We start from the raw sequence: 27,935 nt of genomic DNA, 5'->3' as shown, positions 1-27,935 counted from the left end.
ATGACAATACCAGAAATCTTTGACCTTTTGTAGACCTCTTTTATTGTTGCTATTTTTGTTGTTCTCTATGAGGAAAAAGCTTTTAAATCACACAGAATGTTTTATTTGAAATTGTAAAAATGCCTGAAAACACTGTGGCACTGTGTTTCAAAATATACTTCTGTGTCAGTGGTCATTATTTTGTAATTGCATTTGCAGTGCACTATTCCTGCACTACAGACAAAATTGTCAAAATAATGACACACCCCTGCCCACCATTGGTTGGACATACAGATAGTATCGCACAAACATAAACATAACATCAACATAAAATTAAAAGAATAACACATGAAAGACATTTGACAATAAGCTGGATTCATTTTTTAACAAAGACTGGCTATTTGATTTAAAATGGTCTTAATATACTGTATCAATGTAAATAAATCAGTGTTTTATCAAATTGTTTCAGTCTGCTAAAACAATCAGAAGAATGATAGAGGGTGACCTATATCGTCATTTCCTAGGTGCTCTTTCAGGAATGACTGTATCTTCTCACTGAAAAGATTGATATGGTAATCTCTGGTGTGTGCTTGTGAAAGGGGGTCTGGTTTTCCTTTTGTGCAGATGTCCTTCACTCCCCAGCTTACGACACCAACCTATCAAAGAATTTATAGATATTAAAAAAAAAAAAAGGTTCCTATTTGTCATTGTAATGTATAGTTTTTTTCATGTTCTTGTTTCATGTCTTTTATTTTGTAGTTTGTATGTTTTGTATGTTGATTGTTTGTGTCATGCTTCCCTTTCTCCTAATGTTCTCCCTTAGTCATTGTGTCATGTGCTGATTGGTTGTTTATGGTCATGTGCTTCTGAGTTCTGTTTTTTTCCTTGCTCCTTGTGTCACTTGCCCATTGGTTGTCTTTGTCATGTGTTCCCCATTTTCATATATTTAAAGACAATATGCTTGTTCGACATCATGTAGCGCCACACAGACCGATCGGTGGCTAACCAGTGCATGCCGGTAAGAAATTTCATCCAACTTGAGACAGCGCCGACACCATGTGACTGACGTGTGGCATCAAAGTACCGCAAAAGTGATTCGAGATCAAAAAGAAGTTTCTCAAGAGATGCTGTGTTGTGTCATGTTTATCAAAATAACTGACAAAAAATTTACACCCCACTACATTGGTTTTTAGTATATGCTTATATTGAACTTCATTCTTGTATTATTCAAATATTGCATTTATTTAACTTCAGCTGTTTTAAAGTATGCAAACACAGTGCGTCAAGTCTGCTTATGTCCAAGTCAAGTAATTGCTTTGTTTGTTTGTCACTTAGTTTCAATAAACTGCACATGGGTTCATTAACTTGGACTAAGTCCAAGTCCTTTTAAACCACACATGCTCATCTTGCACTAGCTCTGCGATGCGCCACGCATTACGTAATCACATTGGAAAGGTCACGCCTGACGTTGGCTGAAGTAACACAGTGGGGCGAAAAACTCTCATTTTCTCCTCAAACTTCAAAATCATCAAACATAATTTTTTTTGAAAAAGCCGTTTGACTTTCGCTTTGTAAACACTTGCTCGGTACTTCCGCCTACATTACACGTGACCTTTCCAATGAAATTACGTAATGCATGGTGCATCGCAGAGCTAGTGCAAGATGAGCATTTGTGGTTTCATTTTTTTTTCTTTTTCAAAATGACCGTTTGTTTCACTAGTTAAGACTCTTATTCCTCGTCTGGGATTGTGTAGAAGCTGCATTAAAAAAACAACAACTGAAATTTGGACCTTCAACCCATCGGTAGCCGTTGAAGTCCACTATATGGTTCTACTATTAAACATATTTCTTACCTATATGTAACTTTCTTTAAACTTCATATGAAATGCATAACAAAAATGTGTGCAATATATCACCACAAAACAAAACCAATTCACCAATACTGTTTACAAAAGGAAGTGGAAATCTCACCTGAATCATTCGACCTTTTTTATTCACGTAAGTGGCCCCTCCTGAGTCACCTATTGGAAAATAACATGCAGACACAAAGATCTATATAAAAATTATATAAATTAATTTCAGATGTCTAATGATTAAAAAGTTGTCAACAAATGTTATGACCTAAATGATAGATTAAAGCCAAATATAAGCTGCTGTCACAATGGCAAAAATCAAACATACCTTTGCAGGCAACATTATCTGTGCTTGGTTCAGTACCACCACTGCACAGAAAATTGTCTGTAACTGCATCCTTTGCGTTTGTCACGTTGATTCCTGCTGCTTTTTTGCATCTTCAACACAAGCATCGCGCTAAAGAATAAGTACACCAAGAAGTGCTCTTAGATTATTATTGTGGATGATTTTTTTAAAGAGACTGTCCTCCAAAGACCCTATAGATTGTTTTCCAACCACCTTATTATGACCCATATATTTACGTTTTAAAGTCATGCACCCTCTAGTTGACATAAAAATGTCAGTCTAGTGTTACGTCTGTCGTCATGAAATGATGAATGAAAGCCGTTACCAATCAAAATGTGTGTTTGTTTAAATGCAATGGGTCTCATTCATGAAACACGAACAGAACTAATTTTTGTGTAAATCGTGTGTAAAGTGGTTCTGGCGTAAATGTTTGTATTTTCCAAATGTAAGTTGGTATGAAAGAAATCTACACCTGCTCCCAGCCACGCGTAAATAGTGCGTTTAACATCCGAACGTTTTGCTCATTAATAAGGCTGCATTTTAATTCACCTTAATAAGGTACATATTTACACAGTATTTTGAAAAAATATTATATATAGTAATTACATACGTTTTTTCTTTTCTCTTTTATTGTGAGAGCCAGTAATAGCATCTGCAAACGGAGCACTTTAATCAAATAATTAATTGATTTCAATAGGGCTGGGCAAACTAATGGCCCCTTAATTGTTATGGAAATTGTTTCCTATAAAATGGCCAAAATCCTTCGTTTGGTGTCATAATATGATGCCCATATATAGTTGTCAGTCGGATTTAATGGGCGGGATTTATGGTAATTGAGAATGAGCGTGCAAGCGTGTCCCATCTATGACTGATTGGAATTCATTAACACACACACACACACACACACATTTCACTATCACTTCTGACGTTTACGAAGTATTTGTGAATCAGGAGAATTTTCGGGAAGGTCTCTTTACGTGCAAATCACTCACATATTTACTCGTATATTTACGAATGTTTCATGAATGAGACCCAATGAGTGGACTTTTTACACCATTTGTCCAATTTCCATTTAGCAAATCAAATTTTTTTATTAAAATGTAAGTGTCCTTTTTTCAATAGGGGTGCAACTTAAGTAAACGCATGGGTCCCTATGGGTCGTATTTCAGGGAAGTGACAAACAACATATATATAGGCATATTGGTTGGAGAACATGTTGGAGATTCAAGTGCAAGCATATGAACTTTGTGACATTATAAAGGCCCCATAAAATCAAAGTTTAAGTTTTGTTGCTTTTAGTTTCTTCATATTCTTGTGTAATTGTAAACCTTGACAAAATTTGCTTTTAGAAAATATATAACATACATTAAAAATGTACAGCCTCTCTCTTCTAGGTATATAATCTTAGAAAAACTGATGACTCATAATTCACTGGATAAATCTTTAAGCTACTTTTTAAAATTTCAAACTACACATCAGATTAGAAATAAAAATAAAATCATTACATATTTTCCACGCTTGATTGTGATGTTTCTTATTTTTCGTGGTACATCAGTACTGGGCTCCATTTGAGATGTAAAAGAAGCTTCCACAAGTTCGTTGCTCATCAGTAATTCCTCTGTAACAAATGCATGGAGAAAAATGTATGACATTTTATGTTTGGTTTCATTGTATAAGCAGTGTCACATGTTTACAGTTTTTTACAGACGCTAGGACACATTTCTCAATACTTAGGTCACTTTTGCAAAACTCTTCACACAGTGAGCACAACAGAAGTCTATGTGGGCTAAACTGAGGATCAATTATCATTGCTTTGGCACAAAATGCATTCAATGACTACATCTCTCAAATTTCATGAACTCTTTTTTTACTCAGACACAACAACTGTCAAAACTCTTTGTACGTACAGGCTAATTTGCACATGCTTACATACTGTTTTCAAAACTGTTAAACTTATATGTTCAAAACAATAACATAATACAAAACTGAATAAGAAAGCAATTTGCTACATTCCTACAGTAACATTTTAATGAAATATATTTTAAATCTTAAAATTAAATGCTATAAAAACAATTGAATTGTATCTGTATCAGTGGATGTATACAAATTCTTGTATTTAGGAATTATAAAAAATTATAAAAATAAATACAGTTTTTTACGATTGCTTACACACTAAAATTAAACTTTTCCCACAATTAGCAAAACCTTACACTCAAGGAGCAAAACACAAAGCTAGATCTGCACAACTATAAGCACATTCTCAGCCTCACACTTTTTGCAAAACACTACACACATTGTTTTGCACAACACTAAGCACACTTCTCTACATTAGACACATAAATCTAACATAATGTCACTTCTTTGCCATTTCAAGACACTGCTTTCCAAAATACCACCCCTATAAACCAATTGATCAAACACAGCCGTCAGGTGTGCAGACACTTAGGTGTTTAACTGTAAACTCAACAATCAGGTGCTGTAGGCATTTTGCTAAAGGCAAAATATCAGTTTATGAATCTTCAACAAAATGAAAGGCAATGTTGCAGTAAGAGGGAGAGGGAGAAACATCATTTTGAATCATTTTGAATGAATGCGGTGGTAACATCCCAATGTATGTTGCAATCACACAGAATGTGGTCCTCCACCAGCATGCCAACTTAGGGTCTTACAACACGGCCCACGTATTCACATTTCAGACAGACTGCACAAAATCGTCACAGCAGAAGAGCAAATGGATGCAGAGCAGATGAGATACATTGTCATATGGGGACAATGTAAATTTCCACCTATCTGCTCTGGTCCAAAACTGGTTTCATTAGCATCCACAGTTTTCACTCCAATACATCCCACAATACGGTCCCTTCCTTAAACCCATTGAGGAGTTTTTTGTTTGTTTGTTTGTTTGTTTGTTTGTTTTGGCATGGAAGGTTTACAATCTCCAGCCCTATGTCAGGATGTGCCTGCAGTTTTTTCCAATTGCCATGGAGAAGGCCTGACACAATGATGCAGGATCTAGTCAAGGTTTTATTCAAAACACTTAACACAATTCACAGAAGATTCTTCCCAAACTGCGTGAAAAGACATCGCCTATATGTGCAAAATGAAGCACTGGCCAGATCCGAAACTACAAGAGAGAGCATTATCACAAATCAAACTTTTTGTTCGTGAAATGGCACACACTTCATTCATATTACCAGATTTTGTTCTAACCACCTACACACTGTTGGGCAGAAATATAACCCCCATCTTTAGTATGCTTTGCCATAATACTAAAATATGTATCAGATTGTGGTGACATGCACATAAATATTTGCAGATACACACACATGCTGTTGCAACATTTTTATTTTTTTTTCCTTCACTACAGTAAACAAGTCAGTACAACATAAGCACAGCAGATATATTTACATGGGACTGAACAAAAATATTCTTACAAAAAAGTTAACTGAAAAAGAAAATTTCTGAAAAAAAAATATATTACAGTAAAAAAAACAAACAAAAAAAAAAGGCAAGAAAAAATAATTAGGCAGCATCTTGCCGCACAGCCGAATCTGGCCACAACGCCTCGTCAACATCACAGGCAATATCTTCCCTTGCCAGACATCGAGGGAAGAAGCGCCTTGAGTGCCTTATCCATCCCTGAATTGCACCCACATCAATCTCATCACATGCCTCTTCCATGGCCTGCACAAGAGGCATGCGCACAAGGGCTGCCGGTCGTATACCTTCCACCGCCATGCCGAAAAGAATTCTTCTATGGGGTTCAGAAATGGTGAGTATGGTGGGAGGTATTGCACGAGAAATGTTGGGTGGTCAGCAAACCAGTTTTGGACTGGGGCTGCACGATGAAAGCTCACGTTGTCCCATACTACAACGTACCGGTTTCTTTGATGGTCTGCATCATTCATACGCTCTGGTGGTATGAGAATGTTGTGAAGTCTGTCCAGAAATGTGAGAATATGGGCTGTGTTGTATGGTCCAAGTTTGGCATGACGGTGGAGGACACCATGCATATTGGAGATGGCAGCGCACATTGTGATGTTCCCACCACGTTGGCCAGGAACATCTATAATGGCTCTGTGGCCAATGAGGTTTCTCCCTCTTCTTCTGGTCTTTGCTAGGTTGAACCCAGCCTCATCTATAAAGATGAACTCATGTGGGATTGCATGAGCATCCATTTCCAGTACTCCCTGAAAACAAAGAACAAAAATCACTCAATATGGTGTTATCCAGTACACTGGGAAACAATGTTGTGTGTAGTGTACTGCAGTCAATATAGTACTTACATCCACATATGCTCGTCTGAACTCTTTGTTTCTTTGAGAGTTTCTCTCAAACGGCACCTTATAAAGTTGTTTCATTCTGATTTGGTTTCGCTTGAGAATGCGAGCCAATGTGAACTCGTTGAATGTTGTTGAATAAGGTGTTGTCTTGGATGATGTGGCTTTGAATTTCTCGTAATCTGATTTCATTATTTTCCAAAACCAAGTTTACAATGGCAGCTTCCTGTACCCTGGTGAACATTTGGCCCCTTCCTCCACCATGGTGTCGTCTCTCAGTCCTTTAGAAAAAATAAAATAAAAATATATATAGGGCTTGGACAATGCAGCCTAAATATTTTCCCCCACAGTAGAGTACATTGTACAGGAAACTTGTACAGTTCATGAATGGCTGATGTCATACACTAAGTAAACAGGTGTCACCCAACTGATACACTATGACATGGGGTATACTACATGTGTACTACATGAAATTTTGGTTACATACCTGTTCTCCAGTCTAAAGGTCCGGATGACAGAGGCGACAGTAAAACGGCTCAAGTTTGGCTGCACTCTCTGTCCAGCCTCACGCATTGTCAACCCATGGTTGATGACATGATCTACTAAGGTTGCTCTGATTTCATTTGAAAGTGTTTGTCTTCTTTGGCCATGAACTCCTCTACCTGCTCTACCCCTACCTCTCACTCTTCCTCCCCCTCTTATTCTCAACCTCCCTCTTCCTCTTCCTCTTCCTCTTCCTCTCTCTGCAATGTCTTCCATTGTTGTTGTAAAAAAAAAGGTTCTCACCTGTGGTCTTTTCATAGTGCTTACATCCTGATTGAAGTGTTAACAATTAACCACTGAGGTGTTTGGCCAGGTAGCACATGTAATTGGCCAATTAGCTCATGTAGTGTCATTTTGAATGGCAGTGTTTTGAAATGGCAAACATGTGACTTTATGTCAGATTGTTGTGTCTTATGCAGAGAACTGTATTTAGTGAATTTAAAAAGTGCTATTTTGAAATGCAAAATGTGTGTAAAACAGAAAAGGTGTTTAGACTTTTGGAGACTTGAGAAGAAGTTTTGCTCTCTGTGTGTCAGTTTAAATAATTGTGCTGTGCATGTCATTTTAGTGTGTTAGCAATTGGAAAAAACTGTAATTCAAGCCATGGAGAAGGCCTGACCGAACTGATGCAGGATCTGTGCAAGGATGGATTCACCTTTCAAGAAGATTCTTCCCTAGCTGTCTTGCGTGAAAAGACATCGCCTGAGATGTGGATGAAGCGCTATGGCCAGATCCAGCTAGGCCAAGAGATGATGCCTAATTATTTTGTCTTGCCTTTTTTTTTGTTCGTGTAATATATTATATTTAGAATAATTATGTTCTAATTTTTTCAGTGCAAATTTTAACTTTTGGAAAGGCATTGATGTATTGAATGGTTTTACAATGTAAGAAATAAATATTTTCAGTCAATGTGTAAATACTGATCTGCTGTGTTTATATATATACTGTATATATACTATAGTATATATATATATATAATATGTTCAACAGCATGTGTGTGTACTCTAACAAATATCTCTGTGCAAACAATCAAACCCAGACTATATAATTATGAAAAGCTATAAAAGTTACAAGAGTTTTTCATTGAGCACAGCAGTGTGTAGGTGGTTAGGCAAAAATCTGGTAATATGAATGAAGTGTGTGCCATTTCATGCAAAAGTTTGATTTTGATAATGCTCTGTGTAGTTTCGGTTGCAGTGCTTCATTTTGCAGGATATATGAGGTATTTTGCAGTTTGGGTGTGTGGTTTTGTGAATTGTGTTAAGTGTTTTGATAAAACCAGACTAGTTTGAAAAATTGTGTGTTAGCAATTGGAAAAAACTGTAATTGTGTGTAGTGTTTTGACAAACCGGGCCCTGTTTTCAAAATTGTGCTTAAGCAATCGTAAAAAACTGTAAACTACATAAAATACTGACAAATTCTGCATCACGTCTGATTCATTCCAGTAACATATATTGCAGTGAAATTATAAACAGAGATGTGTCCTTGTTTTACATAAGAAAACATTGTATAATGCTTCATGTTGTTAGTGTTTTTCAGGTCATTGTTTTGTGGGTGACAAAGTGTGTTTGTCGGCTGTCAACCTTTGCTAGTGTTCTGGAAGAATGAGTTGATTTGAGTCCTGAATACAGTGTTTTGGTAGTTGTATTGCATTTTGAATGTGAAATGAACTGCTTTGCCAAGATGAAAGTTGGTTAGGAGAACTGTGTGAAGAGTTTTGCAAAAGTGACGTAAGTATTGAGAAATGTGTCCTAGTGTCTGTAAAAAACTGTAATACATGTACATTTACAGTTTTTTACGATTGCTTACACACAATTACTGAAACTCTACACTCAAGGAGCAAAACCTCAGCCCAGATCTGCACAACTATAAACACATTCTCAGCCTCACACTTTTTGCAAAACACTACACACATTGTTTTGCACAACACTAAGCACACTTCTCTACATTAGACACAGAAATCAAACATAATGTTACTTCTTTGCCATTTCAAGACACTGCTTTCCAAAATACCACCCCTATAAACCAATTGATCAAACACAGCCGTCAGGTGTGCAGACACTTAGGTGTTTAACTGTAAACTCAACAATCAGGTGCAAGTACAATACAGTTTTTTCCAATTGCAAAATAGTGAGTTTCAAACTAGTGTCTTCATCAAAATGAAAGGCAATGTTGCAGAAAGAGGGAGAGGGAGAAACATCATTTTGAATGTCCTGGGCCACCGTGGTGTTGACATCATAATATATGTTGCAGTCCTCCACCAGCATGCCAACTTAGACCCTTACAACACGGCCCACATATTCACATTTCAGACAGACTGCACAAAATCATCACAGCAGAAGAGCAAATGGATGCAGAGCAGATGAGATACATTGTCATATGGGGACAATGTAAATTTCCACCTATCTGCTCTGGTCCAAAACTGGTTTCATTAGCATCCACAATTTTCACTCTAATACATCCCATGCTGTCCCTTCCTTAAACCCATTGAGTTTTTTGTTTGTTTGTTTGCTTTTTTGGCATGGAAGGTTTACAATCTCCAGCCCTATGTCAGGATGTGCCTCATTCATGGAGAAGACCTGACCGAACTGATGCAGGGTGTGTGCAAGGATGAATTCACCTTTCAAGAAGATTCTTCAAAAAGATTCTTCCCTCACTTGCGAGAGAGGACATTGCCTGTGATGTGGATGAAGCGCTATGGCCAGATCCAGCTAGGCGAGGAGATAATGTATAGTATGTTTACTGTAGTATTTTCTGTACAATATTGTCAGTTTTTTCAGATGATTTTTTATGTTTGTTGTTGTTATTTACTGTAATTGTAACCTGTACTGGATACAGTATTTTACATTTGTCTGTTGTTTGCTGAGCTAACAGTGTTATGCACACTACAGCATGACAACTGGGACATGTTTTGTTGTTACAGTTTTTTCCAATTGCTAACACACTAAAATGACATGCACAGCACAATTATTTAAACTGACACACAGAGAGCAAAACTTCTTCTCAAGTCTCCAAAAGTCTAAACACTTTTTCTGTTTTACACACATTTTGCATTTCAAAATAGCACTTTTTAAATTCACTAAATACAGTTCTCTGCATAAGACACAACAATCTGACATAAAGTCACATGTTTGCCATTTCAAAACACTGCCATTCAAAATGACACTACATGAGCTAATTGGCCAATTACATGTGCCACCTGGCCAAACACCTCAGTGGTTAATTGTTAACACTTCAATCAGGATGTAAGCACTATGAAAAGACCACAGGTGAGAACCTTTTTTTTTTACAACAACAATGGAAGACATTGCAGAGAGAGGAAGAGGAAGAGGGAGGTTGAGAATAAGAGGGGGAGGAAGAGTGAGAGGTAGGGGTAGAGCAGGTAGAGGAGTTCATGGCCAAAGAAGACCAACACTTTCAAATGAAATCAGAGCAACCTTAGTAGATCATGTCATCAACCATGGGTTGACAATGCGTGAGGCTGGACAGAGAGTGCAGCCAAACTTGAGCCGTTTTACTGTCGCCTCTGTCATCCGGACCTTTAGACTGGAGAACAGGTATGTAACCAAAATTTCATGTAGTACACATGTAGTATACCCCATGTCATAGTGTATCAGTTGGGTGACACCTGTTTACTTAGTGTATGACATCAGCCATTCATGAACTGTACAAGTTTCCTGTACAATGTACTCTACTGTGGGGGAAAATATTTAGGCTGCATTGTCCAAGCCCTATATATATTTTTATTTTATTTTTTCTAAAGGACTGAGAGACGACACCATGGTGGAGGAAGGGGCCAAATGTTCACCGGGGTACAGGAAGCTGCCATTGTAAACTTGGTTTTGGAAAATAATGAAATCAGATTACGAGAAATTCAAAGCCACATCATCCAAGACAACACCTTATTCAACAACATTCAACGAGTTAGTCTGTCCACATTGGCTCGCATTCTCAAGTGAAACCAAATCAGAATGAAACCACTTTATAAGGTGCCGTTTGAGAGAAACACTCAAAGAAACAAAGAGTTCAGACGAGCATATGTGGATGTAAGTACTATATTGACTGCAGTACACTACACACAACATTGTTTCCCAGTGTACTGGATAACACCATATTGAGTGATTTTTGTTCTTTGTTTTCAGGGAGTACTGGAAATGGATGCTCATGCAATCCCACATGAGTTCATCTTTATAGATGAGGCTGGGTTCAACCTAGCAAAGACCAGAAGAAGAGGGAGAAACCTCATTGGCCACGGAGCCATTATAGATGTTCCTGGCCAACGTGGTGGGAACATCACAATGTGCGCTGCCATCTCCAATATGCATGGTGTCCTCCACCGTCATGCCAAACTTGGACCATACAACACAGCCCATATTCTCACATTTCTGGACAGACTTCACAACATTCTCATACCACCAGAGCGTATGAATGATGCAGACCATCAAAGAAACCGGTACGTTGCAGTATGGGACAACGTGAGCTTTCATCGTGCAGCCCCAGTCCAAAACTGGTTTGCTGACCACCCAACATTTCTCGTGCAATACCTCCCACCATACTCACCATTTCTGAACCCCATAGAAGAATTCTTTTCGGCATGGCGGTGGAAGGTATACGACCGGCAGCCCTTTGTGCGCATGCCTCTTGTGCAGGCCATGGTAGAGGCATGTGATGAGATTGATGTGGGTGCAATTCAGGGATGGATAAGGCACTCAAGGCGCTTCTTCCCTCGATGTCTGGCAAGGGAAGATATTGCCTGTGATGTTGACGAGGCGTTGTGGCCAGACCCGGCTGTGCGGCAAGATGCTGCCTAATTATTTTTCTTGCCTTTTTTTTGTTTTGTTTTTTTTACTGTAATATATTTTTTTTCAGAAATTTTCTTTTTCAGTTAACTTTTTTTGTAAGAATATTTTTGTTCAGTCCCATGTAAATATATCTGCTGTGCTTATGTTGTACTGACTTGTTTACTGTAGTGAAGGAAAAAAAATAAAAATGTTGCAACAGCATGTGTGTGTATCTGCAAATATTTCTGTGCATGTGAACAATCTGATACATATTTTAGTATTATGGCAAAGCATACTAAAGATGGGGGTGCTTTTCATTATGCCCAACAGTGTGTAGGTGGTTAGGCAAAAATCTGGTAATATGAATGAAGTGTGTGCCATTTCATGCAAAAGTTTGATTTTGATAATGCTCTGTGTAGTTTCGGTTGCAGTGCTTCATTTTGCAGGATATATGAGGTATTTTGCAGTTTGGGTGTGTGGTTTTGTGTTAAGTGTTTTGATAAAACCAGACTAGTTTGAAAAATTGTGTGTTAGCAATTGGAAAAAACTGTATTCACCATGTTGACTGATTTGGGTATATGGAGAGAAATCAATGATATTTTCTCAGTCTGCAGCATTGGTCTTGTGTAGTGTTTGGTGAACTATTGTATAGTTGCACTTTCTCCGTGTACTTCATTTACAGTACTCTAATCACTGAGAATTAGACTTGCTAAAAGTGTTTTAGGGTAGCAACAGCAGTGTGTAACTGGTTCAAAAAGATTAAAGTCATATGAAATGTGTGTGTTTCGTATGGTAACAAAATATTGTTTTTATAAAGTTGTGTATGGTTTTGACAAAAGTGTTCCATTTTGCAAATGATCTGAAGTGTTGTGCTACTTTGGTGTAGGGTTGTATTAATTGTGTGTAGTGTTTTGACAAACCGGGCCCTGTTTTCAAAATTGTGCTTAAGCAATCGTAAAAAACTGTAATTATTAATGTGTCAAACATTTTAATATAGTTCTGCATGCAGCATGTCTGGCAGATATCTTATCTGGTACTTTACCATGCTTTTTACATGTCCCGTCACTGTCTGAAAGTTTCAGAGCTCCATTGGTTTCTCTGGTGCAGGGGACACAGATTGGTCTGTACAGAGATACACATGATGTTCTTTAATTAATTCAGCTTTTTATTACTATTCTTAATAAATTAACATCAAGTTACATACTCCTCACCGTAGATTAACACTCATCGGAACAGCTTCTTTCAGCTGTATAAGAGCTACATTGAATTCATAATATTCCTTTATTCCCATATGCTGTTTTGCTGTGATGTCATAGTCAGGATGAAGTATGTATTTTTCCACTTTTACAGCTGCAAAAGGATAAGTAAACATCATTGATAAGATTTATGCTGTAACACATTTTTCTTCATTAATCGGTCTGACAATATGGATGTATCAGTTCAGGACACAACATTACCCAGGCCTTTTTCCAGAGTAACTGATATCCTCTCAGGTGTGTCTCCCTCTTTAAAGCAGTGAGCTGCTGTCAAGATGTAACTTGAGGTAACTAATGATCCCATGCAGTTTGAACTTTGTGGAGGACGCTACATGAAGAGCAGAGAAGAAAGATACTGTCATGCTTCATCTCTTTAGCCATATAACATCTATCTATCTATCTATCTATCTATCTATCTATCTATCTATCATAATAATAATAACAATAATACTAAAAATAATATAGACCTTATGCGCCAGAGAAACAAGCGCTCAGCCATCTTTATAAAATTGTCTTTGAACTTCCGTTTTGCGGTAGCTCTGTACATTTCTATGGCATGCTGTCAAAGAATAATTAACGGATTAAGTGGATTTACTTGTTGTAGAGTTAACAAAAGTTATCATGAGAATTGTAATGTTTATAGCAGATATCTTAACAAATGTCAGTAAACCAGGAAGACTTTAAAACGAGCAGGGGCTACATAAGGTCTATACATATGATGAAAAAGGTTATGCTTACAGCAACATTGATCTGTGCCAACCAGGGATATGCACGACGTTTATTATCTCGGTCATAGTGATGAATCCCACACAATCCTACACTGGTGCTCTCATCTGTGTAAGGAAGCAGGTACATAAGAACAATCACTCATTACATGATAAGAACTAGAAGTTCCTTAAGTCAGTTTATTCTGTCAACATTCATTCACCTGAAGAAAATCTCATTCACAAAATCTCATTGTCCATTGCACATTTTCAGACTAATGCATTCTCTCTCTCACACACACACACACACACACACACACACACACACACACACACACACACACACACACACACACACACACACACACACACACACGCACACACAAACACAAACACACACACACAAAATTATTGACATTTTCCATCAATGGAGTCAAGCCTGCTATGACACATCTAAATGCACTGTGTCTGAAACTGTATAGAAGCAGGAAGGAAATTTATATCTATAAATCAATAAATATTATATCTAAAAAATGTATATCTATTAAATCTATAAATTATAGCTACAGTACCAATCATGTGGTCAAACGTCTTCTGCACCTCGTCCAAGTTTGGAAGCTTAAAGAAATGTCTTTCTTGGTCCCTCTGTGACACCATGCCATTCATGTCTTCTTTATTTACATCCGTTCCAACTCCAAATACATAAAGATCTGGAAAGAGAGGACACATTCATATCAATATGAAATCAATATTACAGTTTTTTTTCGATTGCTAAACGACAGTGAGCACAACTGGAGCTACATGTGCAAAACTCTAACTACAGTCTGCACTACCAACAGTCACCTGAGCTAAACAGTTAACACATGGCTCAAAACAGGCTCAGTGCAGCCAAACACTGTGCACAACCCTCACTGAGATAACACACACTGTCACTCAGAACACACTGAGAGTAAAAACACTAGCATCAAACACCAACACAGAAAATACAAACTTTTCATCTTTACAGTTTGAACAATTTCAGTGACCTCATACAAAGTAATATTTTCTTCAAAGAAAAGAGTGACATTCTTTCACATGATTTATTTAAATTTTTAGAACAACAATTCTTTAAGGTAAATGAAAATTGCTTCAATGGTCTGTAGTAATTTACGGAATTACAGTAATGAGAAAAATATAGAAAATATAGCCTATATGTGTGTGTGTGTGTGTTCACTAACAAGTCTAAAAAAACAAGACACCTGCTTAGGCTTTCAGCTGAAATTGCAATGTTTGAAAGGCACAAGGCTGAAATCTATTCTGTTTTGAATGTGTGGTTCACAGTTTTGACAGCAGTGTGTTAGCATTTGAACAAAGTGCTGTAAATCCACAGTGTTGTGCAGGTTGTGGTTAAAGTCATGGGATAAGTGTGTAGGGTTTTGAAAACTGTGTTCAAGCAATGAAAAACGAACTAGAGTTTGGTCCACATGAACTTCTGCTGTACAGACTGTAGTTAGAGTTCTTCTAAATCAATATGTGCAATCCCTGATGATACTGCTTGTAAAATGAGACTATTTTGAAAAATACTACTAGTCCTTAATGTTTAATTTAATAATTATGACTAATAAAATTCATTGCTCACCAAGTTTCTTTTCTCGCTTCGGATCATTTTTGATGACGAGATGTTTGATCTGGTTCACTTTAGGTATGGGATTCCCCCCCATGTTTGCTTGACCTACGAAGCAAGATGAGATCAGTTGTAGTGAATATTTGCTAATTTATGGCTAAATACCTTTTGGGTTTTCATGTTTTATGGAGACTTTCCATAATGATTTTTATACTGTAGAAAGTGTATATCCCATCCCTTTGGGTTAGTTCACCCAAAAATGAAAAATTCGGCCATTAATTACTCACCCTCATGTCGTTCCACACCTGTAAGACTTTTGTTCATCTTTGGAACACAAAATAAGATCTTTTTTTAATCTGAGAGCTTTCTTTACTCTCTATAGACAGCTACGCAACTGAAACTTTGATGCTTTAAAAAGTTTATGAAGAGATTGTAAAACTAATCCATATGATTTCAGCAGTTCAGTCCAAATTGTCTGAAGAGACATGATCACTTTATGTGATGAACAGATTGAATTTAGGCTTTGATTCACATTAAACATTAATGAACTCACACATCAGTTATGGTAAATAGAAGCTCAAGCATGTTCACTCAATGTGTGAAAACCAATGAGGTTCATTCTTGTGCGTTACGCAGCATGTTTGAGCATCAAGCAGGTTTGGTAGAGCTTCTGATTATGTTCGCTGATTAATGTTTATATGTGTATAAAAGCCTAAATTCAGTCTGTTGATCATATAAATCAGTCAAGTCTCTTCAGAAAATTTGGACTAAACCACTCTGTTCATATGGATTAGTTTTACGATCTCTTTATTAACTTTTTGAAGCATCAAAGTGGTAGTTGCATAGCTGTCTATGGAGGACCAGAAAGCTCTCAGATATCATCAAAAAGATCTTCATTTGTGTTTGGAAAATGATCAAAAGTCTTATGGGTTTAGAACGACATGAGAGTGAGCAATTTTTGGATGAACTAACCCTCTAACTCTAACCCTACCCCTAAACACAACCATCACAGAAAACTTTCTGCATTTTTAGATTTTCAAAAAACATAATTTAGTGTAATTTAGGCTCTTTTATTTCTCATGGGGACCAAAAAAAAAAAAAAAAAATCAAAAATGACTCGGTATATAATAGTAAGAGCAAACTATGAATGGAATAGATGTAAATACCATCAGTGAACATAATGATGACATGTTGGGTCTCAAGGAAGCCCTTTGGATCGGTGAACTCCTCTATTTTCATGCTGTCTAAAATGGTTGAATAGGCTTTGGCGATATTGGTACCTGTTTGACCGTCTCTATCTGTTACAAAAACACCATACACAAAATTACAGTCAGCTAGTTAATGAAAAAAATTTTCTGATTCCAAAAACAAGTGACTATATTAAATCTAAATCAATCTAAATTAGAACATGATTTGGGATTTATTTTTTTTTAAAAAGTATATATGATTTTTTTGATTTTTACTCTATATTGGACAGAAATGTACAAATATATTTTCCTGAAGTTAGTCTAGACCAGTGGTTCTCAAACTTTTTTCCCAGTGGGCCGCACAATGGTCCAAGTGCAAGTCTCACGGTCCGACGTCACCAATGCAAACCAATCAGATTTAATGTTATGGTATTAGCAGATAATATACTATTATTATACCAAGATGTTGCACACAATAAATAACAAATAAAAACTAACTTACTGACATTAGCTTTACAATAATAATCAGTAATGCTCAATGAACACACAAACTGTATAAATCACTTTAAGTTGCTATTTAATTCTGTATGACTGTATGACTTTCTTCAACAGCATCGCAATAGTCACCAAACAATCACATAAACGCCTTAATAAGCAAATGTTACTCAGCTCTTTTTACAAACAACACTGAGCGCACTGTATGCTAATTACAATGACGATATCAAGCATTCTGTCACGTCGCAATCCCTCGCGCAGCATCGGATCCGCGAGCGCGCGCAGAGTTGGGCTCATTCCAGCCGCGGGTGCGCTGATGCGGTTAATTTTACTGATTTAAAATACATCAAACAAACACATCGAATTCACAGTTCAGTCTTTTGAAATTGTAGGTTTTGCTTGTCAAGTACTTTATTACAGAGCAAACAGGAAGGCTGCCCATCTCGCTCATTAGGCCTAACAGCAAACTGATTCTTCTTACCTTTACTGCTGATGCTGCAACTCTTCTTGTTTGCATGTGTTCCTTCATTTTATCTTCCACATTTAGCTTTTCTCCTTTAATAACAAATTTGACCATTTTGAGGCTTAAATTTACAAAATTAATGGCTACTGTTTGAATTCTTCTATAAGCGCGCACTTGTGTTTGTTTCGTTAACTGAGTGATTGCGTCATTAGCCTACGTTGCTTGATGTCTGAAAATAATAAATGCTCACCAAAATTATTTTATATGACAAATAAAGCATTATAACTCATTTATATTTATTTAATTCACTTTAATTTAAATTTTAAAACAAAAATAAATTGTATGCTATTTTTGTTTATTATTATTATTGTGGTTGGCATATCGCGGGCAGCATTTACATTTGTGACGGGCCGCAGGTTGAGAACCACTGCTCCACACCCATTCAAACGCTCGCTGCGTCGCGCGACTCATATCCAATTACATCAAAAGTATATGCTCACTGGATGTCATGGCAACTGAATCACGGAGGAAAACTTTAAATATCTCGCCTTCGCTTTAATTTCGGACCATCTCCAAAAAGACATAAAACACTAAACAAATGATTTTGACATGCGTTTATCAAAGTAGGAAATCCAGATTTGTAATCCCTTACACACAATTACTGCTGTTGAAATACGAAATGGAGGCGGGTCCGGATTGAATTCCCTCCGGGTCCGGATCCGGACCGGAGTCCGGACTTTGAGAAGTGCTGGTCTAGACTGATACATATATCTTTAAGGGTACAACAGCTTGTCACTTGGGCAAAACTCACAAAAGCAACATCATTATACATTATTTTAGTGTGTCTATTAGTATCTTAAGGGTATATATCTGTACCTAAAGGGTGCCTATTATAACTTTTTTGAGGAAACTGCCCCTGTAACAAGTTGCTGTACCCCTAAATGTACAATTATGACATGGTACATTTTTCTGTAATAATCATCTTTAAATCTGACTGTATCAATATTTACAATAAGATTCATACTTACCATCATATGTAAAACTGTCCAGATTTTCAAAAACCTGCGTTAAGTTTCTTGCATCTTTATTACTTTTAAAGTCCCTCATAGAGATTATCCGTGTAACATCTGTAGCAAACACCAGGATCTCATAGTTTGGGGAGACCTGATAATAACTAATCTTTTGGGAAAGAGCATTAAGAATTCTGAGTTGAAAGCAACATCTGTCTGTTATTCAATTAAAATGCAATTAAAATGGATTTAAATGTAAGCATTATTGATAGCATGAACAACAAAATAGCAAGATGTTAACGATAGCATGAATACATACTGAGTTTTCATGAAACGACATATGCATTTTATTTTTATAATGTGAAACAGGATTTTCATTAAAGGGTTAGTTCACCCAAAAATGAAATTTCTGTCATTAAGTACTCACCGTAATGTTGTCCCAAAACCGTAAGACCAGAATTCATCTTCGGAACACAAATTAAGATATTTTTGATGAAATCCGAAGGGGTTTCTGAACCATACATTAGGCAGCAATGTCATTGCACCTTTTGAGATCCAGAAAGGTAGTAAAGACATTGTTAAAATAATCATTTGTGACTACAGTGGTTCAACCTTAATGTTATGAAACGAAGAGAATACTTTTGTGTGCAAAAAGAAAAATAATGACTTTAACAATTTGAACTGTTGTTATACGCAGTTGATGCAGTGAACGCAGTGCAGGCTCTCCCGTGTTCTACGTCCGAATGGCGACTCATTGGACAGCTCCTTCGTCAGCATCATTTGCACGCGTCGTGCTGCTCACTTGTACAGCGTCAGCCAAATACTGAGTTCGGACTTAAACACGGAAGCCTACACAGCGTTCACTACTTCAAATGCATATGACAACAGTTCAAAACTGTTAAATAAAGTCGTTATTTTTGTTTTGTTTTTGCCCACAAAAAGTATTCTCGTCATTGCATAACATTAAGGTTGAACCACTGTAGTCACGTGGATTCTTTTAATGATGTCTTTATTACCTTTCTGGATCTCAAAAGTGAAATGACGTTGCTGCCAATGTGTGGTTCAGAACCCCCTTCGGATTTCATCAAAAATATCTTAATTTGTGTTTCGAAGATGAACAAATAAATGTCTTACGGGTTTAAGATGACATGAGGATGAGTATGCTAGAAGATGGGAGGCTGTCACCCCATCTTGGTGTCCCACCAGATCATTTTTTTGTTTGTCTTTTGTTTTGCATGGATCAATGTGCCCATGTGTAACAGTTAACTACTAGCGAAGCTTACTCGTCCGGCACTGTGAGTATTGAACTCCCGTCGAATGCTGCGAGAGTTCTCCCGCCCAGGTGCTTTAAATGTTGTTCACCGCCTCTGTCGCCTGGAAGAGCCCAATTGTGCATCGCCATAAGCTAACTCATCAGAGGCAGGCATCTCTACGCAAATTTTTTCTAGTTACTCTTTCCACATCGGAGCAGCTACATCAGGACCAACCAGTTCGACATCAAAAACAGTCCAGCGAGGCTTAACTGTCCACTGCCACAAGTATCGATCTCGATCTTTACCCATCGGTTACTGTGAGAGCCTGTTAATCATGCATCTACATTTTCTCTTTCCCCGTCTAATGACTATTGATCTCCCAGCGGACACAGCAACTGCCCTCCTTATTGGGCATCCATGTATTTTTTCTCAATCCAGCAAGGCTTACACATCCAACGCCATAAGCATTGACGCCATCAGCGCGGTGAGCTGCTCCCGCCGGAGGCAACACGTGTTCTCCTGGTCAAGCGGCCAGGCTTCTTCTTAACACGCCAGCTCGCTAATTCTCTCCATCTTTTGGGGGTCTTTAGTCTGGCGGCTGTCCTTTTGCTCTTTTTGCTTTTTGGGGGAGTACTCTGGGTTCGAGTGACATGAGGGTGAGTAATTAATGAAAGAATTGTCGTTTTGGGTGAACTAACCCTTTAAGGCTCATATTGGAGGCTTTCAACAAAGATGTGAAGGTTGAAAGTCAAGTTCACTATTGAAAGCATCACAATTGTAATGCTTATTTTGAAATATCTGTATTTTTACTGATGAATTTTTCCATAACCTTTAACATCAAAATGAACAGCAATTAAATTACTGATTTAACTTCACTACAGCATCCTCTGGGGGACATACCTGCTCTATAAACTTTTTAATGATGCTTTTTGCCTTGATAAAATCCTCCTCATCGATGCTATCAGATGCATCCACAGCAATGTAGATATCAAGTTTTCCACCCTGATCCAAAGTTATTTTTTTCCCATGATGATCTGAAGACAGAAAGAACAAGGCACTCACGTTTAAATTTGTTGTTATGATTGTTTTCTTTTTCTGAGCATGCCAATTATTAATGACAATGAAAAATGTGTGCATATAATGTATATATATGATTGAGGCTTAAAGTCACTCAAAGGTACCTTCTTCTTCTTCAAACTGTTGAGAAACTGCTAGATTTGACTTTAGAGAACTGCTGAAAGCTTCTGACGCTTCCTCTGGGGTGTCGTATGTGAAATCCGCTGTACAGTATTTACATCACAACATTATAGGTGCATTATCCAGAAAAGCCACATTTCAAAAGCAAAATCTATTATTTTTGAGAACACAAGTCCATACAAGGCACATCATTTTGGAACTTCAATGTAGCTCTTTGAAGACTCACCGTAACATTGTGGCTCTGTCCCTGACCACTGGCCACCGTCCTGACACACTCGCTCTTTGGAACCAATCAAGGTCAATGAACTGTCACAGCGGTACGTGACTTTGTCGTTAATATTAAACATGTGGCCTGTTCGACTGCTACCAGGGGGAACGCCAGGATCAGGACAGTGATCAGCTGTGAGAAAGAAACAAAGAGACAAATGGAAGTGAAGATCTGTAGACCTAGGCAGATGCATGAAGAAAAATTTCTGCTAAAACTATGTTGAACTCAGATCAGATAAAAACAACAGAATACACATCAGTACAAAGTTTTTTAAGTTAAACCCAAGGACTCTGGTATATGGATTTAACTTGCAGGAGATATTATACCAGGAACTAAATTTGCATTTTTATATCCAATTAGTTGAACTTGATTAGTTAAACTGCTTAAAATAATGTTAATTACTCACAGTCATGTCCACAAATTGGTGTGCTTCCACTCCATTTCCCGTTAGGCTTGCAAACACGGACCGCGGAGCCACGGAACTTATAATCAGAATGACACGAGTAGGTGGTTGTGTCATTTACATAGTACCTCTCTTTATATGGGGTCACCTGTCCATTCTTCAAAACACGAGGATTGGGACACGTGACCTCTAGAAAAAAAGCATAAGGACATTCTCTAGAAGAGATGTTTTGAAGCAGCCTCAGATTAAAAAAAAAACTGTGCTTCAAAATAAATAAGTCCAGGATTTATTCATGATATAATGACACACATGATAATGTCTTGTTTCTTACTTTTGCACTCTGGTGTTTTTTGGGTGCTGGTCTTTGGGGTCCAGAGTCCATATTGACAACGACGTGATTGAACCGATGGGTAATATCCATCCGGACAGATGTATTTTAGAAAACTCCCATCTGAATAGCCTTTAGAAAGAACAAAGCTCCCTCCAGTAATGTCTAGATTCTCCTCGGGACATGATCTATATCTTTTGGACATGGAGGATGAAGCACCTAGAAACAATCAGATCATTGAAGGAGGTCACATGATTTGACAACAAAAATTACTTTTGTTGCGGTTTCATTTTGCAGGGAAAAAAAATGTAATTGATCGCTTGACAGATATATATAAAATACATACATATACACACACTGCAGGTCAAACGTTTGGAAACATTAAGGTTTTTTAAGCAGTCTCTTAATCTCACCAAGGCTGCATTTATTTAATTAGCTGGTTTCTGTTGTAATATATTTTAAAATGTAATTGTGATGAATTTTCAGCAGTCATTACTTCAGACTTCAGAGTCACATGATCCTTCAGAAATCATTCTAAGATAATTTTTTCTTATTGTCAATGTTGAAAACAGGTTTAGCTGCTTATTTATTAATTTTTTTCTTGTGGAAAACATGATACAATGAACATGATGCCAGTGAGCGTTCTATTCATCGAAGAATCATTAAAAAAATCAGTTTCCACAAAAATATTAAGCAGCGCAACGGTTCAACATTAATAATAAGAAGAAATGTCAGCAAATCAGCATATTAGAATGATTTCTGAAGGATCATCTGACACTGAACACTGGAGTAATGATGTTAAAAATTCAGCTTTGCCATCAAAGGAATAAATTACATTTTAAAATATATTTCAGCAGAAACCAGTTAATTTAAATTGTAATAATAGTTCACAGAATTAGCGTTTTTACTGTATTTTTGATCAAATAAATGCAGCCTTGGTGAAATTAAACCTTTTAAAAGTAAGTCTTTAAAAGTACTTTCATTTTAATATATTCCTTTCGTGCTGAAAGACGTTTTGTCTCTAAAGTCAGAAATGGATTTATCTTGATTAAGCAAAAACACTTGCCTGTGACAAGAGGACATATCATTGCAAGCATTAACCAGTTCAACTGCTTGCACTCCATGCTGTTTACTCCAATTCTTCAGATGAGATTAAAAACACTGAAGCAAATGGACTGAGGGACATCTTTATAGTGGGTTCAGCTAGTGGATTTTTTTACATTCAGTGGTCAATGTTTAACCTTAATTCAAATAAAGAGAATCAATTTCCCAGCACACAGAACAAAATAATCATTATACACTACCAGTCAAAAGTTTATGAACAGTAAGTTTTTCTTTTAATGTTTTTAAAAGAAGTTTCTTCTGCTCACCAAGGCTTCATTATTTGATCCAAAACGGGTTGTTTGCAAATGACGTCACTGCTGCACGTGAAATGCGGCTGGAGGGCAGGGACTGATTTTTCTATATAGCAATCCTATCAAATCTCAAAATTGTTTTGCGTCGTTTATAGTTGCTCGAATCGATCAAACCGAAAACCTACAAGGTGCTTTTATCGTTTACATAACTTATATAGTTTTTAACTTTAAAAGTTGTCACATTTTATAGCGTTTTGTGTCTGAAATGAATATAGATACTGACTTTGTTAAATATTCACATTCTTCATGGTATCGTTTGCAGGGAAGAGAAGCTATTTTATCCCATTGAATGATAATTTGATGTTTTCACTTCAGTTTTGTATAATTCCGTTCACAATGTTGATCTGGTTGTCGTGAAAAGCGTCACGCGCTGCTGCTTCAGCCATGGTAGAAAATGTCCAAATAGGGTTGCAAAGTCCCGGGAATTTTAAAAGCTGGAAACTTTCCATGGGAATTAACAAGAATTAATGGGAATAAACAGGGAATTTGCAAAATTGCAGGTTAGCCTATAACAGAGTACTTAAATGTATTTGAAAAAAAAAACATCTGGATAATATTGGTTCAAACAACCATATTTAATGCAATTTCAGTTGAATTTTTATCCTGCACATTCCTCAATCAGATTCACACAGCACACTACTTCCTGCAGGGATATTAAGGCCATACCCCCTGCATGCACTGTGCATTCCTCTAGTCCATAACATGCTCATTTGATCAAAAATGCATAATATTGTGAAATATAACTATAATTTAAAATAATGTTTTACTATTTTGATATACATAAAAATACAATTTATTTATTTCTGTGATGCAAAGCTGAATTTTCAGCATCATTTCGCCAGTCTTCAGTGTCACAAATCATTCTAACAACTAATTTGATGCTCAATTATCAATGTTGGAAACAGCTGCTTAATATTTTTTATAATCTGTAATATTTTTTTCATGATTCTTTAATGAATAAAATTTAAAGAACAAAATTTGTAACAATATACACTACCTTTCAAAATTTTGGGATCAGTCTCCGAAGTGCCCTTTTTGGATGCGTTTTATTTTCTTTATTTTCTTCAATAAATCAATGCTATTAGTCACCCTTTACGTCTGTCTGTCTGATTTGCAAATATATTTAGCCTATTAAATATATTATTATTAAAAAGTGTATGTATTTTTAATACATATATTATGTATTAAAAAGAGCTTGTGACAAAATCGTTTTGGTTCCACTCAAACTGTCAGTCAAACCTCTTAACTCCACCCCCTGAGTGCAGCGAACTGAAGTTCCATGGGGGGACGGAGCGTTAGCTTTAGCCATTATGCTTTTTTGGCTAAAGGTTGCAGGCTTGCCTTCCAGTGGCTTTGATACAGTGCTCTAACTGCCTCTCCTCTCGCTCAGATATTGTGTGTTCTCGCTCAAACTGTGTCCCGTGCGCTCAAACTGCACATGTGCGTTTACGAATCTCTCCGTGCAGAAATTTATTTGCTTCTGGATTAAACGCTGTCAAAATTTATCAACCAATCAGAAGAGACGACTGATCCAGGAAAATGCTACGAGGAATCTCATTGGCTGAAAGTGAACTGCGCCTAGAATTCTTTCGACAAAGATGGATATTTAATTTCTTTACAATTTAATAATATTAATCAAATATAACCTAGTCGAACTGTATCACATTACAGGTCAAACCCCGATTTATTAAAAAAAAAAAAATTCTTAAAGTTATTGTGGTTTTAAGTTTTGTGTACTTGTTGAAATTTATACAAAAAATAAGTATAACATTTTACAATAAGGTTTTTATTTGTAAACATTAGTTAATGTTTTCTCTAACAGGAACTAACCTGCAATACATTACTGTAATTATAAATCTTTGTTAATGTTAGTTAAATACAGCTATTTGTTGGTTGTTTACTTCACTGTGCATTTACTAATGTTAACATACAACTTTTAATTTTAATAATGTATTAGTAAATGTTGAAACTAACATTAACAAAGATTTATAAATGCTGTAGAAGTGCAGTTCATTATTAGTTCATGTTAACTAATACTGTTAAATAATGTTAAAGGTGCCATAGAATGGAAAATTGAATTTACCTTGGCATAGTTGAATAACAAGAGTTCAGTACATGGAAATGACATACAGTGCAGTCCCTCCAGAAAAACGCGATTATGCTATCGCCTGATTTCATGCATAATCAGCCAAAGTCTGAATATTTATGCGGGGGTCGCATTTTTTCAAATACGCCGCACTTTCGCCGCATAAATTGCCGATTTCAGCAAGCAAAATATATGCAGGGCTAGCATGATTTCATAATCCCTGCATTTTCGTTGCAAAAAAGTCGCATATATCTTAGCAGAAAGTTGAAAAATGTTGTGTTTACTTCACACTAGTAAAGCGCCATTATTTTCCCCCTATTGCCATGGGAACCTTGTGAAGTGACGTAATTACGTAATTACGTAATTACATGGTTTTCATGCAAACCATGAAACCATGATGAAGCACACAAATCATTCTCATTTGCCGCTGGAAAACCACTTTCACTTTGCCACCGCCAAGGATGGTTAAAGCAGCAGCGGAAGCAGGCAGGAAGAAGCACACATTTTTAAAAATATTTTATTTATTCATTTTTATAGAAGTTGTTGGATATTAATAATAATACGTTTATTTTATATAGCGCATTTCTACAAACTCATATTCCTTTTGTAAAGCTACAGAACTTGTTTGACTCAATGTTAAGTTTGAGCCATGTGTTAATTAAGGTCTGAAATAAAACAGAATGAGAACTTAAATATTCTGTGATTTAGTATGCTTGCTTATCATAGGAAGTAATAGGAAATTACTCTTTACATTAAAGTAGTAGCCTAGTGAGAACAGGGTGTTGGGGGAATCACCTTTTTATTTTTTTCTGTTTTTCATCAAACCGCAGTTTTTGCAAGTTCCCGCAATTTCATCGCATAAAATTGCAAAAATATCCCGCATATTCCATCGCATTTTTTAACAAAACGTGCCACATAATCAAGCATTTTAGCCCGCAACAATCACAAAAAAATCCCGCGTTTTTCTGGAGGGACTGACAGTGAGTCTCAAACTCCATTGTTTCCTCCTCCTCATATAAATCTCATTTGTTTAAAAGACCTCAGAAGAACAGGCAAATCTAAACATAATACCGACTGTTACGTAACAGTCTGGATCATTAATATGTACGCCCCCAATATTTGCACATGCCAGCTCATGTTCAAGGCATTAGACAAGCCAGTATTAACGTCTGTATTTGCACAGCTGAATCATTACACTAGGTAAGCAAGCAAGGACAATAGTGAAAAATTGCAGATGGAGCAATAATAACTGACATGATCCATGATTACATATTTTTGGTGATATTTGTAAATTGTCTTTCTAATTGTTCGTTAACATGTTGCTAATGTACTGTTAAATGTGGTTAAAGTTACCATAGTTTCTTACTGTATTCACAGAGACAAGAGACCCATCGCTATTTTTATTTTTAAACACTTGCAGTCTGTATAATTCATAAAAACAACTTCATTCTTTATAAATCTCTCCAACAGTGTGTAATGTTAGCTTTAGCCACGGAGCACAGCCTCAAACCCATTCAGAATCAAATGTAAACATCCAAATAAATACTTTACTCACATGACCCGAGCAGTGTTTTAAAATCGGCCATCACTACATAAGTCGTTACTTTGTTTTTTTTGCCGCACCAAAAATATTCTTTTCGTTTTATAATATATATTATACTAATATTAATTTATATTAATAGAAATTATGAATAATCAATGACATTCATGAAATTAGGCATATTATATATTCATTGACAATATTCAACTTTGCTTTTAAATTAAAATAAATATAATACATGCATAATATATAAAGCTTTTAAACAAATTAAGCTTACATTTGCACATTTGAGCTCTTTGTGAAACTATATTAATTATTTGGTCTATTGTTTTGATTCACATGCATTGATATAGTCAGATAATTTCTTTCAGCTGCCTTCTCAAACTTTCACTGTGTCAGAGACATGAATTGCATGGCTCTCTCGCGAGAAGTGAATCAAACTTTCGTGTGATTGGCTGTTTGCAGCAGCTGTCACACTTTCAGGTGCACACGCTTTGCAAACTCTGGATTAAACCTGAGTTGACTGAGAAAGTTTATACCGAGCGTTGTGCAACAGTTGATCCTGATCTAAACCAGGTTGGATTTATCTGGATTTGTCAGTATAAATTGACTTTGTCATCTTGAAGTATTTGTGCTGCTCATTACAGATGTCAATGCAATAATATGGATTTGGTTATTTAAAAAAAATAACTTATCATCAGAGCAGTGTACAAACAATATTACATCAAAATGTGTGTGTGTGTTTGTGACATATCAGGACACAAATTTGTATAATGACATGGGTAAGACATAGATATTACAAGGAGAGGGTTACTTATGAGGACATTACCCCATGTCCCCATTTTTCAAAAGGCTTATAAATCATACGGAATGAGTTTTTGTGAGAAAGTAAAAATGTGCACAGTTTTCTGTGATGGGTTGGTTTAGGTGTAGGGTGATAGAAAA

The 27,935-nt window shown here is 36.6% G+C and overlaps 1 pseudogene; it reads right to left on the bottom strand.

Moving 5' to 3' along the window:
- Positions 1–27: 27 nt before the first annotated feature.
- LOC137012468 (complement factor B-like) lies at positions 28–23,106 on the bottom strand (annotated as a pseudogene).
- Between the last annotated feature and the right edge of the window lie 4,829 nt (positions 23,107–27,935).

The sequence above is a fragment of the Chanodichthys erythropterus genome, chromosome 22 (genome assembly GCF_024489055.1).
Source record: "Chanodichthys erythropterus isolate Z2021 chromosome 22, ASM2448905v1, whole genome shotgun sequence".
Classification (NCBI taxonomy): Eukaryota; Metazoa; Chordata; class Actinopteri; order Cypriniformes; family Xenocyprididae; genus Chanodichthys; species Chanodichthys erythropterus.
Note: the sequence above shows the minus strand (reverse complement) of the source record. Positions and strands in the feature narration are given on the sequence as shown.